Consider the following 18,803-nt stretch of genomic DNA (forward strand, 5'->3'; position numbering starts at 1 on the left):
GCGACCTGTGCAGCTGCACAAGGCCCGGCTTGGTTTAATGCTCTGCTGCCACATGTTGAAATTCTTAATAATCTTTGACCAGGGGCTCCACATGTCCATTTTGTACTGAGCCCCACAGATGAAGTAGCCGGTCCTGGCTGTTGTGAGAAATTCCAGCAGCTCCAAGCAGAGCTGGGATCCTGGTCTCTATCTTTATTCTTGCTTTCTCCTTCCCAGTGGCCGGGAGTACCCTAGACAGGGTGGGTACTGTGTTCCGTTTAAACTGTCTACACTTTAGTCACTTCCTTTTCCTTTTCTGACTACTTTTAAAGTGCTGAGAGGAGAGGAAAGCTGTATTTAACCCAAAGACTCATTTATTCAGCAACCAGCAACCATTTAGAGAGTGCCTAGTGTGTGTCAAGAACTGTGCTAAGGCTGGGACCGGGAAGTGCGTGTGTGAATTGACCATTCCGTGCATTGCCATAGTGAAGGTGCGGACAGAGTGCCACAGGCCAGAGAAGAAGGTACGGTGAAGACTCCACGAAAGGTGGTTTTGAGTTTACTCTTGAAGGAGGGAGTACTTCCTGGTGGAGGGTGGTGGTAGGCTTTTAAACAGGAAGTGGGGGCAGCAAAGGCCTGCTTGTTGCAGCCAGCTGGGCTCTTCAAAGGGGGTGGAGAGAAGAAATTAGCTCAGAAAGAGAACAGGCCACAGGAGAACCTGGGGTGGCCCGCTGAGGAGTTTGAACTTCCAAGTTTTAAGCACGGGAATCTGGTGATGAGATTGGCTCTGCAGAAAGATTACTGCCCTGGGGTGTGGAGGATAGGCTGGGGGAGGGGTGAGAGAACCACAGGAAGATCACATGCAAAAACTTGCTTATTCTACGAAATCTTTAAACTCACAGACTCATCTCTTTTGCTTTAAAAAACATCAAATTGCATCATATTTCTTCTGCTGCTTAAATAAGTTGAGCCTACTGTCACTTTCTTTTCTCTAACCCAGACCAGTCATGTTTTTCAAAATCACAAACACTTATATTTAAGAAAAGTCAAGGAATCTTAATTTGGTGGTAAAATTTTAATGACACATTTAAAGCAAACAGTTTATAGAGCCCAGAAGCCAGTTTGTGGCCCAATATTTTATACTGGAGGGAGTTAAATCATAAACTAGATTAAAAAGGTATGCTATGAGGATTGTGTAAATTAAAAAAGCCTCTCTCTCTCTCTCTCTCTCCCCCTCACATGGCTCCTTATCTGGGTTACTGTAACAGACCCGATCTGTTTTCTGCCTATAGGTAACCACACTTCAACTGTTAACTTTCTGGCTCAGTGCTTAGTTGTGCTTGGCAACAAATACTGCCAGAGGAAGAAGGTGAGTATATGATCACAGAAAGAAGATAAAGAGAAGGTTCAGAAATGAGTCCCTCACACGTATTTAAAGCATGGAAAAATTCAGTTATTTCACCAAACATACAAGAACTCAGGCTTCCCTTGCAAAATCCCCCCTCAGAGCCTGAAGCAATTATGAGGGACCCCAGGGTTCCAAAGAACAGGTTAAAAAAAAAAAAAAAAAGCCCAGCCTTAGGAAAGTGCAGGTCTTCCCCATGGTGGGGAGAGGGGGACAGGACTGGACTGGTTTGATGTGTGACTCCAGGAAGTTTGGTTCTTCATACTGTACAACCTGCCCACAGCTCTGTGCTAGACTCCCTCTTTCTTTCTCCTGTGGCTGGAGCTAGGGTCAAAGGCAAAAAGGACTTAGAAATCTCAGTGGTATTCAGTGTCCAGTTAATTAGTGTTGAGGGTGGATTTAACTTTTCAAAAAAATTTTTTTTTTTTTTTTTTTTTTGGTCACAGCCTAAGTTTCTTCCGTTGAAGACTCCTGGGAGCCTGTATTTATTTCTCAGTCTTTGCCAAGCTTTCAGGAGCTTTCATTTTCCCCGCTTCCCACATAGAAACCCCACAGCTCCGCCGAGAGTTTCTTTTCCTGGAAACTCTCGCCCTTCCCCATGAATCAGTCTGATCTAAGCATGTGCTTTCGGCTGGGCTTTAAAATCTCTGGAGCTCTGGCCTCTGGCGGCTCAGTTCCCAGCATCAAATGCAGTCCAGCCGGGCCCAGCACCTTGCTAGACACTGAGTCATCACCATTGCCTTCATTCAAAGTGTATTTGGTTACAGGGAATCATGGATTACTGTGATTTATTTTGTTCTCCAAACTGCAAAAGTTCTTCCAAGGCTTTGGTGAAGTTCTCTGTTACAGCTGTCAGTAGTTGAGCTATTAAAAAATTTTATACACACACACAGATTTATTTATACAAATGTATATGTACTTTTAATATACTACAGTATGTAAATAATTAAATGCTAGTTTTGAAATGTCAATATACTGTCATAAAGATTAGTTTGTCTTTTCCTTGTCAATGAAGCTAGAGAATTCCTACAATCCTCTTCATTCCTATTATACTTAGTGTCTGCAAGGCCTTTAAAATATAATCATTATTATTTAAAAGTGTAATAATACCAATAAGGAAATACAAGGATCACATCCATACAAAGTATGAACTAGGCGTCACTTGGCCCAGGAAAGAAATGGTCTTTAGCATTATATAACAGAATCCATGGTTTCAGCAAGGGCCTTATAAGAAACATTGGGCATTTATCTTAGATCCTGCACTGTGCTGGGCACAGCAGAGTAAAAGGAAAGTATAACAGCTGCCTACAAGGAGCCTACATCTAATTGAAGAGATATATACTAGCAATGGCTGTAAAATAGAACTGACACCTTCACATCCTTCAGGTCTCAGCTTAATTGTTACCTCCTCAGAAAGGCCTTTTCTGATTACCCCATCAAAACATCCACCCATCCTCAGCGCGCGCACGCACACACACACATATGCACATCATCATTTTGTAGCACAACATCCTATTTGTGTCCTCTACAGCAATTGTTTATTCTATCTCACCCACTCCATGAAGTCAGGAACCGAATTTTTCTTGCTCATCACTTGTTCACGAGCATCTAGCATAGTACCTGCATTCTAACAGCAATCAGTAAATATTTATTCGGTGGATGAAAGAAAGGAAGGATCAGCGTGAGTTTGGGTGGCCAGGAAAGATTTTGTATGGTTGTGGTACATGAGGTGGTCTCTATAATAAAGCGGGGGGGGGGGGATACACAGAAGGACAGCACACATGAGGGAATGGCGTGGGAATGAACCGGTGAAGACAATCAGGCTAGTTGACATTGAAGCGAACAGCTTAACCAAAATAGATCATTTGAGTAATAGAATGTGAGGTGGAAAAGACAGGGAAAGAAGAATGGCCCCAAAAGGCAAGAAAAGAAATTTCATTTTGACGTGGGAGGCACTGGGAAACCACTCTTTGGTCTTGATCAGGGGAATTACATGGTAAATATTTTATAAAATGAGTCTGGCAGGAGCATGCAGAATGGATTGAAGCAAGCAGCCCTAAAGCTGGAAGAGCTGACTGGCAGCACGCACAAGTCATCCAGGGATGAGGAAGTCAGGCTGCTGGCAATGGTGGTGAAGAGTAAAGGGTAAAGCCAAGAGGGCTGTGAAGGAAGAGCCCTGAAAATGTCATTAGATACTGGGGGAAAGAAGGAGGAGTCAAACAATGCCAAGACTGAGAAAATGAAAGGAAGCTAGAATCATGGTGTCGGAAAGGACCCACCTACTGCCCTACAGCGTTCCTGACAGGTGGCCACCCAGTACCGGGGAGGCCATTCTACTGAATGTCATCAGTTCTAATATTTAGAAAATTCTGCCACACGAAGAATCAGCCTTCTTTTAGCTTTCTGTCTATCCCAATTCTGCTCTTAAGAGTAAATACAGAATAAAGACAGTCCTTATTTCACAGGCCAGCCTTTCAGATAGTTGAAAACAATTATTCCGTCCCTCTTAATTTTCTTTTCCCCAGGCTAAATCCCCTTATTCATCAACCAAAAACCGTGAGATCTGGTTTTGAGTTCCCTAACAGTTCTCACAGTTTTATCCTGCTTTATTACAGCTTATAAACTCCTTGAAAGTACAATACTGAGAACTGAAGAGAGCGGTGCCCCAGTCTTGTCTGATCAGCACTGAGCACAGTGAGACTGTTACTTCCTTTTACCTGAACACGGTTCTACGAATAGGGGAAAGTTATCTTTAAAAAATATATATTTCGGGGCTTCCCTGGTGGCGCTGTGGTTGAGAGTCCGCCTGCCGATGCAGGGGACGCGGGTTCGTGCCCCGGTCCGGGAAGATCCCACATGCCGTGGAGCGGCTGGGCCCGTGAGCCGTGGCCGCTGAGTCTGCGCGGCCGGAGCCTGTGCTCCACAACGGGAGAGGCCACAACAGTGAGAGGCCCGCGTACCGCAAAAAAAAAAAAATATATATATATATATATATATATATATATATATATATATATATTTCTGCTGTGGGGTTACTTTGGAATTTTAGGAAATGAAAACGCCAAGATCTTTTTCATGTAAAATAAGTCATTGCCCTAATCCTATATAAATTTTGCTTATTTATATTCTGCATTCAGAATTTTACAGTTATTCCTCCTTAATTTCAATATTAATTTTAATCCATTATTCCAGAATCTTAAAGTCCTTAGAAAATTGTTCTAACATTGTTTGTTTTGGTTCTCTCCAAGTGATGAAAGGGCCCAGAATAAAGTCCTGAAGTTCACAATTAGAGTTACTCTTTTTTTTTTCACCTATTTCTTTTTATTGTGCTAAAAAAGAACTAACATAAAATTTACCATTTTAACCATTTTTATTTTTTAAAGATGTTGTGGGTAGGAGTTTATTAATTAATTTATTTATTTTTGCTGTGTTGCATCTTCGTTTCTGTGCGAGGGCTTTCTCTAGTTGCGGCAAGCGGGGGCCACCCTTCATCGCGGTGCGCGGGCCTCTCACTGTCGTGGCCTCTCTTGCTGCGGTGCACAGGCTCCAGACGCGCAGGCTCAGTAGTTGTGGCTCACGGGCCTAGTTGCTCCGCGGCATGTGGGATCCTCCCAGACCAGGGCTCGAACCCGTGTCCCCTGCATTAGCAGGCAGATTCTCAACCACTGCCACCAGGGAAGCCCCCATTTTAACCATTTTTAAGTGTACAATTCCGTGGTAGTAAGTATATCATCGTAGTTCAACCACCACCACCATCCCTCTCCAGGACTCTTCATCTTGCAAATCTGAAACTCTGTGCCCATTAACAATAACTCCCTGTTTCCTCCTCCCTCCAGCCCCTGGCACCCACCATTCTACTCTCTGTCTCTATGAATCTGACTGCTCGAGGTACCTTGAATAAATGGAATTATCATATAGTATTTGTCCTTTTGTGACTGGCTTATTTCACTTAGCATAATTTCTTCAAGGTTCATCCATGTTATAGCATGTATGAGAATTTCCCTCCTTTTTAGCACTGAGTAAATCCATTGTGTGTATATATCCATTTTTTTTAATCCATTCCTCTGGAAATGGACACTTGGGTTACTTCCATCTTTTGGCTATTGTGAATAATGCTGCTATAAACGTGGGTATACAAATATCTATTTGAGTCTCTGCTTTAACTTTTTTTAAGTAATCCTTTTTTTTTTTTTTTTTTGCGGTACGCGGGCCTCTCACTGTTGTGGCTTCTCCCGTTGCAGAGCACAGGCTCTGGACACGCAGGCTCAGCGGCCATGGCTCACGGGCCCAGCCGCTCCACGGCATGTGGGATCTTCCCGGACCGGGGCACGAACCCGTGTTTCCTGCATCGGCAGGCGGACTCTCAACCACTGCGCCACCAGGGAAGCCCTTTATTTAATCTTTAATGTAAGTCAACTTCATTAACTTACAGAAGTAGAATTGCTGGATCATATGGTAATTCTAAGCTTGCTTTTTTTGAGGAATTGCCAGTTTTCCACAGTGGCTATACCATTTTGCATTCCCACCAGGAATGTACAAGGCTTCCAATTTCTCTGCATCCTTGCCAACACTTGTTATTTTCTGTTTGTTTGTTTAATAATAGCCGTCCTAATGGGTGTGAAGTGGTTTGGGTTTACATTGTCCTGATGACTAGTAATGCTGAACATTGTTTCACGTGCTTATGGGCCATCTGTATATCTTCTTTAGAGAAATGTCTATTCAAGTCCTTTGCCCTTTTTTTTTCTTTTAACATCTTTATTGGAGTATAATTGCTTTACAATGGTGTGTTAGATTCTGCTTTATAACAAAGTAAATCAGCTATATATATACATATATCCCCATATCTCCTCCCTCTTGCGTCTCCCTACCACCCTTCCTATCCCACCCCTCTAGGTGGTCACAAAGCTCCAAGCTGATCTCCCTGTGCTAAGCGGCTGCTTCCCACTAGCTAGCTATTCTACATTTGGTAGTATATATAAGTCCATGCCACTCTCTCACTTCATCCCAGCTTACCCTTCTCCCTCCCTGTGTCCTCAAGTCCATTCTCTATGTCTGCGTCTTTATTCCTGTCCTGCCGCTAGGTTCTTCAGAACCTTTTTTTTTTTTTTTTTTTAGATTCCATATATATGTGCTGGCATACGGTATTTATTTTTCTCTTTCTGACTTATTTCACTCTGTATGACAGTCTCTAGGTCCATCCACCTCACTACAAATAACTCAATTGCATTTCTTTTTCTGGCTGAGTAATATTCCATTGTATATATGTGCCACATCTTCTTTATCCATTCATCTGTCGATGGACACTTAGGATGCTTCCATATCCTGGCTATTGTAAACAGAGCTGCAATGGACATTGTGGTACATGACCCTAGAGCTAATCAATGAATTTGGTAAAGTAGCAGGATACAAAATTAATGCACAGAAATCTCTTGCATTCCTATACATTAATGATGAAAAATCTGAAAGAGAAATTAAGGAAACACTCCGATTTACCATTGCAACAAAAAGAATAAAATACCTAGGAATAACCTACCTAAGGAGGCAAAAGACCTATATACAGAAAACTGTAAGACACTGATGAAAGAAATTAAAGATGATACAAACAGATGGAGAGATATACCACGTTCTCGGATTGGAAGAATCAACATTGTGAAAATGACTATACTACCCAAAACAATCTACAGATTCAATGCAATCCCTATCAAATTACCAATGGCATTTTTCACAGAACTAGAACAAAAAATTTCACAATTTGTATGGAAACACAAAAGACCCTGAATAGCCAAAGCAATCTTGAGAAAGAAAAATGGAGCTGGAGGAATCAGGCTCCCTGATTTCAGACTATACTACAAAGCTACAGTAATCAAGAGAGTATGGTACTGACACAAAAACAAAAATATAGATCAATGGAACAGGATAGAAAGCTAAGAGATAAACACACACACATATGGTGACCTTTGCCCTTTTTTTTTTTTTGCGGTACACGGGCCTCTCACTGTTGTGGCCTCTCCCATTGCGGAGCACAGGCTCCGGACGCACAGGCTCAGCGGCCATGGCTCACCAGCCGCTCCGCGGCATGTGGGATCCTCCCGGACCAGGGCACGAACCCGTGTCCCCTGCGTCGGCAGGCGGACTCTCAACCACTGCACCACCGGGGAAGCCCACCTTTGCCCTTTTTTGACTTGGGTTGTTTGTGTCTGTTGAGTTGTAGGAGTTCTTTATATATTCTGGGTATCAATTCCTTATCAGATACATGATTTGTATCTCCCATTCCATGGGCTACCTTTTCACTGTTGATAGTGTCCTTTGAAGCACAAACTTTAAAAATTTTGATGATGTCCAACTTATCCACTTTTTTTCTTTCATGTGCTTTTGGTGTCATATCCAAGAAATCATTGCCAAATCCAATGTCATGAAGCTTTCCTCCTGTTTTCTTCCAAGAGTTTTATAGTTAGAGCTAATCTTTAGATTGGCATTAATTCAGTAATTCATTAATATTTTAAGTATACTTTTGCAATCACTTATAAATCTATTATCATCAAGTTCACATTTTCCACCTACCCATTAAGCAATTAATCCTTTTATCTATTCTTTTAATCAGTACCTACAAAGCTAAGAATTATGGATACAGCAGTGAAGTGGTCAGGAATGGTCCCACCCTGCCCTCACCAAGCTCATAGCCTATTGATTGAAGAAGCCAGACACTGAACAGGTGATTACAAGCACAGGTATGACATGAAAGAAAAGGAAACTGCCAACATGTAAGACTGAGAAACATAAACTAACCAAAAAGATTTTATCAATTTCTTGGGAATCTTTGACTTATTGGTCTATTAACCCAAACAAAAAAAATACTTTAGCTAACTACTGACTCCGAATGGTAATTATTGCTTTCTTCTCTAAGTGCTCACAGACTTTTATTAGTTTCAGAGTCCACTCTAGGCTCTACCGGGGGCCAAGGAGCTCTTGGTCTTCAGATTCTGGAATCTAACATTTCACGGGTTTTAAAAAACTAGGACCACATTTGCCTCTGTATTTTTGGCTCTCTGAGACTCAAAATCTGAAAATATCTTAATTTCTCATAGATAATTCTCTGAAGTAACATTTATAACTTCTTTATCTACCTCAGGGTATTATTCACTGGATATGAAGATCTGAAGTCATTAAAAGCAACCTGGTGTTACGTGCTCACCTCTTTAAGGTTTTGATCCCTCCTAACCATGTTTGTTTGGCCATTTTCGGCTTGAAGATTGGTTCCCTTTATAGCAAAGAGATTTGGAGTTAAGTGATTTCATTTTGTCTCTCTCTTTTATTAAATCTTTTCCCCCAGATACTTGGGCCTATATTTTACTTTTTCATTATATTCTCAGAATATAGTTTAAAAGCAGTTAGCTTCCCCTCCTCACCCCACCTTACCCAAGCCTCGGGTGTCACGGATAAAAATTGGGGGAGTTGGGGAGAAGTGCTTGTTGGGGGTTGAGGAAGTGCTGAGTATGAAGTGAGTGATGACGTGGCATCTGTGTGTGCACAGCTGGAAGTAAAGGCAGGGGGATGAAAGGTTTGGATTGGTTATGGAGATGTGAATTTTTCCACATGGAGATGAGTATAGATTATCTGTCCATGGAAGTGGGAGAAAAGAGAGTCACATGGAAGGCCAAGAACTAAGTCATGAAGGATTGGCACAGTCAGAAGCGGGGAGAAGTTTCAACCAAAGAAACTGAAATTCATAGAATAGGAAGAAAGCTTAGAAATGATCTAGCCCACCTCTCTCGTGTAACTGATGAGGAAATGGTTGTCCAGATAAAAAAGAATCAGTCGGTGGAATAGCTACAAATGTATAGAGTTGTATACGTCCTGAGACGGGGGGAAAGTGGTTTTCAAGAAATAGGAGATGGTCCACAGGGCCAAATGGTACAGAGGAATTGAAGAATGAGAGGGCACTAAGGATGGGCCTCAAAATTGATTAAATGATGCTTTGGTCTTCCAGAGTACAGTTTTGATAAAGCAGAAAAAAAAAAAAGGAAGCCAGATTGCAAGGGTAAGTATCAGGGAGAAGGGTTTGAGTGTGAAAGAGACAAGGAGACAGATAGTGAGTTATAATACACTCAGTAGGTTTGGCAGTACTAGGCAAGAGAAATAAGATGATAGCTAGAAGGAAAGGAGAAATAAAGTTTAAGATAATGGAAATATTACTATTTTAAGACAGAAAGGAAGGAACCAATTGAGTGGGAGGGATTGAGGATGCAAGAGTCCTCCTACCATCCTTGGCAGGAAGATCACAAGAAGCAGAAAAGGAACCAGAGCACAGGTGGATGTAAGCTTTGGAGAAAGGAAGATACTGGAAAGTGAAAAGAAGAAGGTACCACATGTGGTGAAGGAGGCAAAGCAAAAGGAAAGCCACATCCCAGAGGACAGGTATGGGGATATGGGGAGAAAACCAAGCTGACCTCAAGGTCCAAGGTGGGACTCTGAGTCCTGCCTCTGCCTCTCCCTGGACCACTGACTTTGATCCCTCAGAGCTTTGTTCCCTCGGAACCAGCAGCTTTACATTTGGATGTCACAGAGTTTTTATGAGACTGATATCAGGTAACATACATGCATATGCCTTGTACAAGCTGAGTTATCAAAGCATTTTTGAGATTCATCCCGGGGCTCACAATGCAGAAAGAGAAGATCTGAAATGGCTGCGCTAGTGAGTAAATTCAAAAGTTCACAAGATGTGTGCCGTCTGGGCAGTAGGAAGGTTCTAGCTGGAGCTGGAAATTGTGTTTCTTCTTTCAGAAGAGAGACCCAGGGAGCCCTCTTGCTGCTCTCCTGGGCACTGAAAGGCAGCACAGAAAAGCCTTAGAGAAAGAAGCACCAGAGTGTAAATTCTGAGACGGGATGGTGGGAGCAGTAGCAAGAAGGTACTATTTCAAGAGCCACTATTCCCTGGAGTCTCAAAGCCCAACCGGCCCAAGGTGTTGGTAGCAACACTTTTAACAGGGTTATACTGAGGTCACCAGATTCTCAAGCACTCCCCTCTTCTTTAAAGTTCAGAATCATCAAATTAGAGGACCAAACCCCATCCTTGACCACATGAAAAACAAAACGAGGCCTGCCTCTGACTCAGACTGTTCACAGGGAATGAAGGATGCTGTGGAATCATAGGAGCACAGATTCTCAGGGTGGGGAGAGACTTTAAGGCCATTTATTCCACCGCCTGGCTGGTGTGCGACCCTTTTCCATCGTCTGGCAAAATGCCAGCATAAGCTCAAAATCCTCCAGTGACAGCCCAGTTCATGCATGGCAGCTCTGATTACTTCATCGACTATCCTTATATTGATCTAAAGTCTACATGTCCCTATAGCTTACATACTGGTCTGAGTGTGGTCCCTGGGATCCACATAAAAAAATCTTCCATGTTCCCTCAGCGCCTCCATTCCTCCCCCTTGATGGTCCTTTTCCAGTTGACATGTTTGTCTGTCTCTGCTACCAAGTCTGGCTCTCAGATCTGAGCACAGCCCTCTGGGTGTGCTCCGGGCTGCGCAGGACAAAACAGGGCCATCACCTCCTTCATTTCAGGGACCAGTGCAGACATAGCACACTTAGAATTTTGAGGAACACATCATATTATTGATTCACACTGAACAAACTGCTCACTACAACCCGTATACTGTTGTGGGCAACTGATTGTGAGATCAAGAACTCTGTATTTATCCCCAGTAAGTTACATCTTGTAATATTTGGCCCAGGAACAAAAGAAAGATATCAACATGGACATATCTGGACATATCTAACATACTTATCATTTATTCACTCTCATTCATTCATTCAATAACCTGTTCCTCCCAGTTTTATGCACTTAGTAAATGTGACTAGCCTGCGCTCTATGTTTATTCAGTTATATTTTTACGCAAACCGTTGAAAAACATGTCCAAAAGGGCAGAGGCCTACCGTACAACATGAAACATCTCCCTGAAGAATGATTGACCACTGATTTAGTTACTTTATTAATTCAGAAAATTCACTCAATTAATATGTGTTGAGGCTGCACGTGCCAGGTCATGATCTATGTGCTGGAGGAACACACAGCAGTGAACAAACCAGACAAGGTTCCTGCTGATTATAGAGGGAGACAGGATAATGCTAATACTACTAATACTAATAGCTAACATTTATCGAGCATTTCCTATGGGCCAGGTATTTTTCTAAACACTTTACATGTTTATTCTTCACAAAATCTTATGAAGTAAATACAGTACTATCATTATTCCCATTTTATAGATTAAGTGTTCTGAGGCACAGAGGAGTTAAGACACGTGCTCGAGATCACACAGCCTCTTGTACTAGGGGAATGCTAGGGATACAGCTATAGGAATTCAAGCGTTCCTAAACATGCCTAATTGCTTCAGTGTTCAGCCTCCACATGACCATTTTTTCCACAAATATAACGTGAATGATTTCCATTCCTAATCCCCACACATGATCAAAGATGCCCCCTTTACATTCTGACAGTTCCCTCCTAGCTGTCACCATCACTGGTGTATACCAAGACACACTCTGGACCCACAGTCAAGATTCAGCATCCATTACATCTGCATCGTGCTATGGGATCTTGGCCAAGTCACAGCCTCTCCGATCTTCAGTTTCCGGGGATTTTGCCCATTGCTCCAGAATGCCACCTTACACCTAGAACTGAACCACGAGGGTGTTAAGCATCTGGGGTCACTTTGATCTAGGGAGCAATCACTCTTTCAACCTTTCTCCTTCCTGATCTCTTCCATCCTTCTCCCCACAGGCCCAGGTAAGCTGTGTCTAACATGATGCATCTGGCTTCCATTACTAGCAGCTCCAGGGACTGCTCTCTCATCTCCCAGAAGCCCTGCTGGTTTGACCCCATCAAGTTCTACTTACCCAAGTGTTATACAACCCTCCCCTTAATTACACACTCAATCAGTTCCTCCCGAGCTCAGCAATTTGTGGTCTCTGGGCATCCCCCGGCTGCTTTTCTGGGGTAGCTCCCAGGCTGGGCCTTGGCGGGCCTCTGAAGCACCGACTGGGTTTCTAAGGCCAGAGTTGAAAGCCTTGCTGCTATTTCACACTCTATTTCCTTCCAAATTAATTCTCTGATGAATACTGTCCTTTGCAGTGATTCAGTACAGGCCATTTTCTTACATCTTTCCTTTACCTTTGAGACTTTTAATCTCTCTTGAATCCAGATTTTCCTCCATGGAAAACCTGCCTCAGGGAAAAATGCCCTGCTTTCCAACCAATATAAACAGACCTACCCCGCAGCACACTTCCTTTACTGGTTTACCTAGGCCCTACTTTTGATTTCAAAGCACATGCTTGCACTCTCTAAACATCCCTACACCACAAGGAGCAACTCAAAACTTCAGGGCATGTAACAAGCTGCTGAATTGTAGTTTCTTTAAGCCCCAAGTACATGAAGATGCAGATTCAAAGTTTGTACTTAAGAAGCTACCATGTCCCAGACCCTTTTATATACTGATTTTGCTTTACACTCTCCACCCCTTTCCCTCTCCAACGTGCAGAGAGTATCATCATCCTCAATATACAGATGAAGAGAGACTTGGCCATGTTAAGTGAGTGGCACATGGTCACAGAGCCCAGGAAAGTGGTAAAGCTGGAATTCAAGTCCCTGGTTCTTTACTCCAAGGTGGGTGCTCTCTTACCATCCCACAAGTGGCTTAAGTGCCTCTAAAACAGTCACCAGGATCTTAACCCCCCGTGGCAGGCCATCTAGGATGGGGCGCCCACTGCCACGGCTGCCTGAGGAACACTCAGAAGGAGCCACAAAGAGGCTTTTCTGGCAATAATTTGAGCAATGCCTCACGTTTTTATAACACTTTTTACATTATGAAGTGCTTTACATATGTGACCCCTGGGATAGTTCTGTGAGGGAGGCGCTATATTTGAGTCCCACCATACAAATGAGGCTACGCAGGCTTGTTAATGGAAAGTTAACAGAATGTCCAAAGTCACACAGAAAGTACATACAGAGGTAGGACTTGAACTCACAGCTCGTGACTCCAAGACCAGTTCTCTCTCAAGTCCTTACACATTAGTTTGGATTTTTGCTTCAGAAATGGAGATTCCATGCCACCAGCCCTCTTCCACCACCTCCCACCTTCAGGGAAGTGTACATTTCAAAAGCCAGGTGGAGAGAAAGGAGCTCAGGGAAGACCAGCTTTTTATTGGGGAAAGTGTTTCTCCCCTCTCTCCACTCACCCTTGGACAGGGACCAGGTTCCTAGAGGCTGGCGGGGTGGACTGAGAGGGTCAGGACTGCATGGCTGGTCCCCTTGGCCACTAGAAGGCAGGGTCTGAACAGAGCACAAAGCCTCTCCCCAGACAATTCTCCAGCCAGCCAAAGGGACTCACACTTGCCCTAGCAGACCCAGGGTACACAGCAAACCACAGCTCTTGGCCCCAAAGCTGAAGAATGATACGTCCCTGGCATATAGTAAACAAAGTAGTTGCTCTTAGCCCCTCCCAGCCTCCTTCGCAGGTACACGGGCAGTGCCCTAGAGGAGTCCAGCTAAGGAAAAGGGGGGCCAGGTATCACTTACAAAGACCCAAGTTTCTTATAATAAATACAAACAGGTCACCATGCCAAGACCCAGTGCTCTGAGGTCTGGGGGTGGGGTGGGGTGGGAACTCTTTCTTCCTCCCTCTCTCCAGGTGGAACTTTCAGAGTTTTGATGTCCTTGCTGTTCTTTTAAACTGTCTACATGCAACTATTAAAGGGGTGCCGGCACATAGCAATGCCTGGCCCTGTCTACTAACAGCTATTTCATCCCACTGCATACCAGACCAAGAGCTCTTGAGTAAGATAAGCCATGAGGCCCTCAGGAGGGTTTGGCAGGTGAGTTCCCCATGAAATCAGCCTACCCGAGCAAGCCCAGTTATGTGGGGGAAGAGGAGTGACCGCTCTCCTCTATCCTGGGAGGCCCTTTACTTTGCCATCCAAGGATGAGATCCCCTCTGGAAATTATTTTAACCTTAACAACACTCATTTTCAAAAGCATTAAGAGAAAGGAGTCAAGGGCAAGGGCTGGTTAGGAGTTTATGAAGTGCTTTGCACATCCATCCTCAGAACAAATCGTCAGGGAGGCAAATAGCAACGTCACTGTTTTATAGTTGGGAAAGCATAAGCTCAGAGAAGTTAAATGACTTGCCCACAGCTGCACAACTGGTGGGCGAGGGGCCAGAGTTCTCCCGCACACACAGGCTCACTCTTCTCCGTAAGGGCAGACACTGCCTACGGAGAGGGTGGCTGGAAAGAACAATCCCAGTTTCCTACTAGTTGAGGAAACCTGTTACAGCTAAGAATCTAGTGGGGAAGAAATAGCCAAAGGGCAAAAAGGAAAGTTTGAACGCCCTTATATTTACTCAATTCTCACAACAACCCTAATTAGTAGGTATAATTATCTCTGTTTTACATGAGAGGAAAAACAGGCTCAGAGACACCTGTCCAAGGGTCACAAATACTAGCTTCAGAATTTGAACCCAGTAGAAGCCGCGTGTTTTCTTTACTCCATGCTTCCCCCTGGTGGTGAGTGGGGAAGAGTACATAGAAGCCCCTTTGTGCAAAGCGGAAACAAGGAGACGGAGAGGTCAGAATCCATTCAGTAAATCTTGGCTGAAGTCCACTTTGTGCCACGTCTTGTACTTGGCTCTAGGAACACAATAATGGACAAGACAGGCAGCCCCCTACTGAGGGACAAACAGAAACACGGGAGGCATCAAGATGAGAGGGATAGGGACTTCCCTGGTGGTCCTGTGGTTAAGACTCCACACTTCCAATGCAGGGGGTAAGGGTTTGATCCCTGATCAGGGAACTAAGATCCCACATGCCACAAGGCACGGCCAAAAAAAGAAAAAGAAGAAGGAATTCTCAAGACAGACCATCAGACTCAAGATGGCAACACCATCTCTTACCTGAGCCTACTTCCTAAAGACTTGCTGGTCTCCAGGATTGTGTGAGCCAACTTCTTAAAATAAATGTCTCTCTCTCTCCTCAAAAAAAAATTGCTTAATTAAAAAAAAAAAAAAAAAGATGAGAGGGATACATGGGCAAAGGGAGGGTGTGTTGGGGGCCAGGGTAGGAAACAGTGTGTCACAAGAGCCAGAGGAGCGGGACTAACTTTTCTTGAAAGAGTTCAGTCTGGCCGGGGGGCGATGCATGAGGGGGCGTGAGGGACGAGGCTGGAGATATAAGCAGGGGCCACGTCTCAAAGGGTAACGGAGCACAAAAAAGGGAGTGACCTGTTAGGAAGGCACTGAGTAACCTGGGAGGATGATTATGGGCCCAGGAGAGCAGTGTCAGAGGTGCTCGCTCACTCAACAAATGTGTGAGCACTAGTGCATGCCAGGCATTATTCTCAGTGCTGGGGACACATCGGTGAACAAGGTAAAGTCTGCCTTCATGGAGTTTACCTTCTCATGAGGGAGATAAATAAATACACAGATGTGTAATATCAAGCACTGAGAAATACCACAGGGGAAAACAGACAGGACAAGGTGGATCCTGGATTTGCTTGGGCTACTGTAACAGAATATTACAGATCAGGTAGCTTAAACAACAGAAATATTTCCTCACAGTTCTGGAGGCTGGAAGTCCAAGATCACGGTGTCAGCAGGGTTGGTTTCTGCTAAGGCCTCTCTCCTTGGCTTACAGATGCCCATCTTCTCCCTGTGTCTTCACATGGTCTTCCTTCTGTGTCAGAGTCCTAATGTTCTCTTCTTTACCCAGTCATATTGGATTAGGGCCCACCCATATGACCTCTTTTTTTCTTTTTAAGTTGAGAAATATGGTTTTTAAAAATTAATTAATTAATTACTTTATTTATTTATTTTTGGCTGCGTTGGGTCTTTGCTGCTGTGCGTGGGCTTTCACTAGTTGCAGTGAGTGGGGGCTACTCTTCGTGGCGGTACACGGGCTTCTCATTGCGGTGGCTTCTCTTGTTGCGGAGCACGGGCTCTAGGTGCACGGGCTTCAGTAGTTGTGATGCGTGGTCTCAGTAGTTGTGCTGCACAGGCTCTAGAGTGCAGGCTCAGTAGTTGTGGTACATGGGCTAAGCTGCTTCACGGCACGTGGGATCTTCCTGGACCAGGGCTCGAACCCACGTCCCCTGCATTGGTAGGCAGATTCTTAACCACTGCGCCACCAGGGAAGCCCATATGACCTCTTTTTACCTTAACTACCTCTTTAAAGGCTCTATTCCAAATATAGTCACATTTGAGGTACTGGGGGCTAGGACTCCAAAATGTGAATTTTGAAGGGACGTAATTCCACCCATAACACAAGGTGATAGAGTGTAACTAGGCTGGAGGTAGAGTGAGGGGTGGATCTGAAATATCTTATGTAGGACAACAGGGAAGGGCCTCCCTGAGATGACAGTGAGCTGAGATCTGAATGAAGAAAGGGCGCTAGCCATGCCCATGTCTAGGAGAGCACTGCAGAGAGGGGAAGAGCTTGTGCAAAGCGCTTGAGGTGAGGACACGACTTGGGGGTCCTTGGCAGACGAGAACGGTAAGGCGGCTAGTGCAGCCGGCGTAAAGTAAGAAGAGACAGGTAGGAGAGAAGTCACATAAAAGCCTTGACGACCATTATGACTGGCTCTCGCTTTGAGATGGGAAGCCCGGGGAGAATTTTGAGCAGAAGAGTGACATGATCTGACTCATATTTTAAAAGCAACACCTGTGTTGAGGATAAATTAGCAGAGAGGGAAAGGGCAGAAACAGGAGACTTTGCAATAATCCAAGTGAGAGGTGATGCTGGGATGAAAATAGTAGCAATGGACGTCTCGAGAAGTGGTCAATTCTGGATAAAGTTTGAAGAGAGGTGCAGTAGGATTTACTGACGGATTAGATGTAGTACAGGAGAAAAAGAGAGGAGTTAAGGGTAACTCCAAAGTTCTTGGCCCAACCGGCTGGGTTAATGGTGATGCCACTTACCTCAATGGGGAAGTGTGTGGGAGAAGTCGAAGAGGCATGAGAACTGAGAGTTTAGCATGGACAATGGGAAGTTCAGTACATATTAAATAGCTTAAATATCCATGCAGAGATGTTGAGTAGACAGCTGGAAATGGAACCAGAATTCAGGGGAGAGGTCCAGGTTGAAGGTATGAATTTAGGAGACATTATGTAAATAATATTTTAAATTGTGGAACTGCTTGAGATCACCTAGGGGGGTAAGTGTAGGAGAAAAGGTCCAAGGACTAAGCCTCGAGATACTCCAACGCTTAGAGATTTTTAAAAGGTAGATTCAGCAAAAACTGAGAATTTGAGAAATGAGGAAAACCGAGAGAGTATTTGTCAAGGAAGCCAAATGAAGAAAATATTCCAAGAGTGCCAATGAGAAGCTGAGTACGAAGACTGAAAACTGGCCACGGATTTAGCACCCAGAGGTCACTGATGATGTTGCCAAAGCTGTTTCCGTGGAGTGGGAGGGGTGAATGCCAAATCACAGTTGGTTCAAGAGAGAAGGGGAAGGGAAGCATCAGAGACGGCAAGTATGAACAACTCTTTTGAGCAGTTTTGCTACAAAGGGAAGAAGAAAAGAGCATAGTAGTTCAAAGATATGGGAAAACTTTTTAAGACAGATTTTAGAGCATATGTGTAAGCTAATGGGAATAACTGGTAGGAAGAGAAAATTAACAGTAGGGAAAGAAATAATTGTAGGAATTACTGCAAAGCTGGAGGGTTGGCCTTGGATAGGAGTAGGGATGGTTCATTCTTAGTAACAGGAAGGAGGGCCTTATAGGCACCAATGCAGCTGGGTTAGCAGGTTGGGGGTGGCGTGATGGATATGGAAGTTCTCTTCCGATTGCTTTTACTTTCTTAGTGAAATAAGAAATAGAGCAATTAGTAGGGTGAGGGGATATTGAAGATCGAGGAAAAAAGATAAGAGTATATTCAAGAAATAAACAGGTAGGACTGATAGAACTTAACTGATTAGACATAGAAAAGTGTGAGAGGAAGGAGACAAGGATAGATTTCTGGTTTAGTAACTGAGTGGATGGTGGAGGCGTCTTCCATTCAAATAGGGAAGGCTGTAGGAAGAGCAGATCTAGGAGGAGAGAGGGAAAATTTTGTGTCTGTGGGACATCCAAGTGGACGTAAGTGTCTGAAGCTCGGAAGAGAAAACTTGAACTAGAGAAGTAGATCTGGGAGTCAACAACATAAAGACAGGAAGCAGAGGGGTTTTTGTGCTTGCTATTTTCTCTGAGAAGTAAAGGGGTTGGTGGCTTGAGATCAGAGAAAGTTTGAAATAGATTCTGGGGAAGAATGAGAAAATTGATAAGGAAAGAGGGGGATCACCAGGTAACCTTGGGGAGCCAGGTCAAGGTGGAGGACTTATGCTGAGAGTGGTCCCGACCCGCCAAGCGAGCCCTCATCCACGCTCCTGG

At 44.0% G+C, this 18,803-nt stretch overlaps 1 long non-coding RNA gene across 2 annotated transcripts; it reads left to right on the forward strand.

The window, feature by feature from the left end:
- The first annotated feature begins 333 nt into the window (after window positions 1–333).
- On the forward strand, window positions 334–8,701 carry LOC137211243 (uncharacterized). 2 transcript variants are annotated; one of them, XR_010936975.1, is made up of 5 exons: window positions 334–503; window positions 1,272–1,348; window positions 5,626–5,791; window positions 7,986–8,112; window positions 8,514–8,701. It is a non-coding gene; the product is annotated as an uncharacterized lncRNA (long non-coding RNA). The 2 variants fall into 2 exon arrangements; XR_010936977.1 differs by lacking the exon at window positions 5,626–5,791.
- Window positions 8,702–18,803: the final 10,102 nt, after the last annotated feature.

The sequence above is a fragment of the Pseudorca crassidens genome, chromosome 2 (genome assembly GCF_039906515.1).
Source record: "Pseudorca crassidens isolate mPseCra1 chromosome 2, mPseCra1.hap1, whole genome shotgun sequence".
NCBI lineage: Eukaryota > Metazoa > Chordata > Mammalia > Artiodactyla > Delphinidae > Pseudorca > Pseudorca crassidens.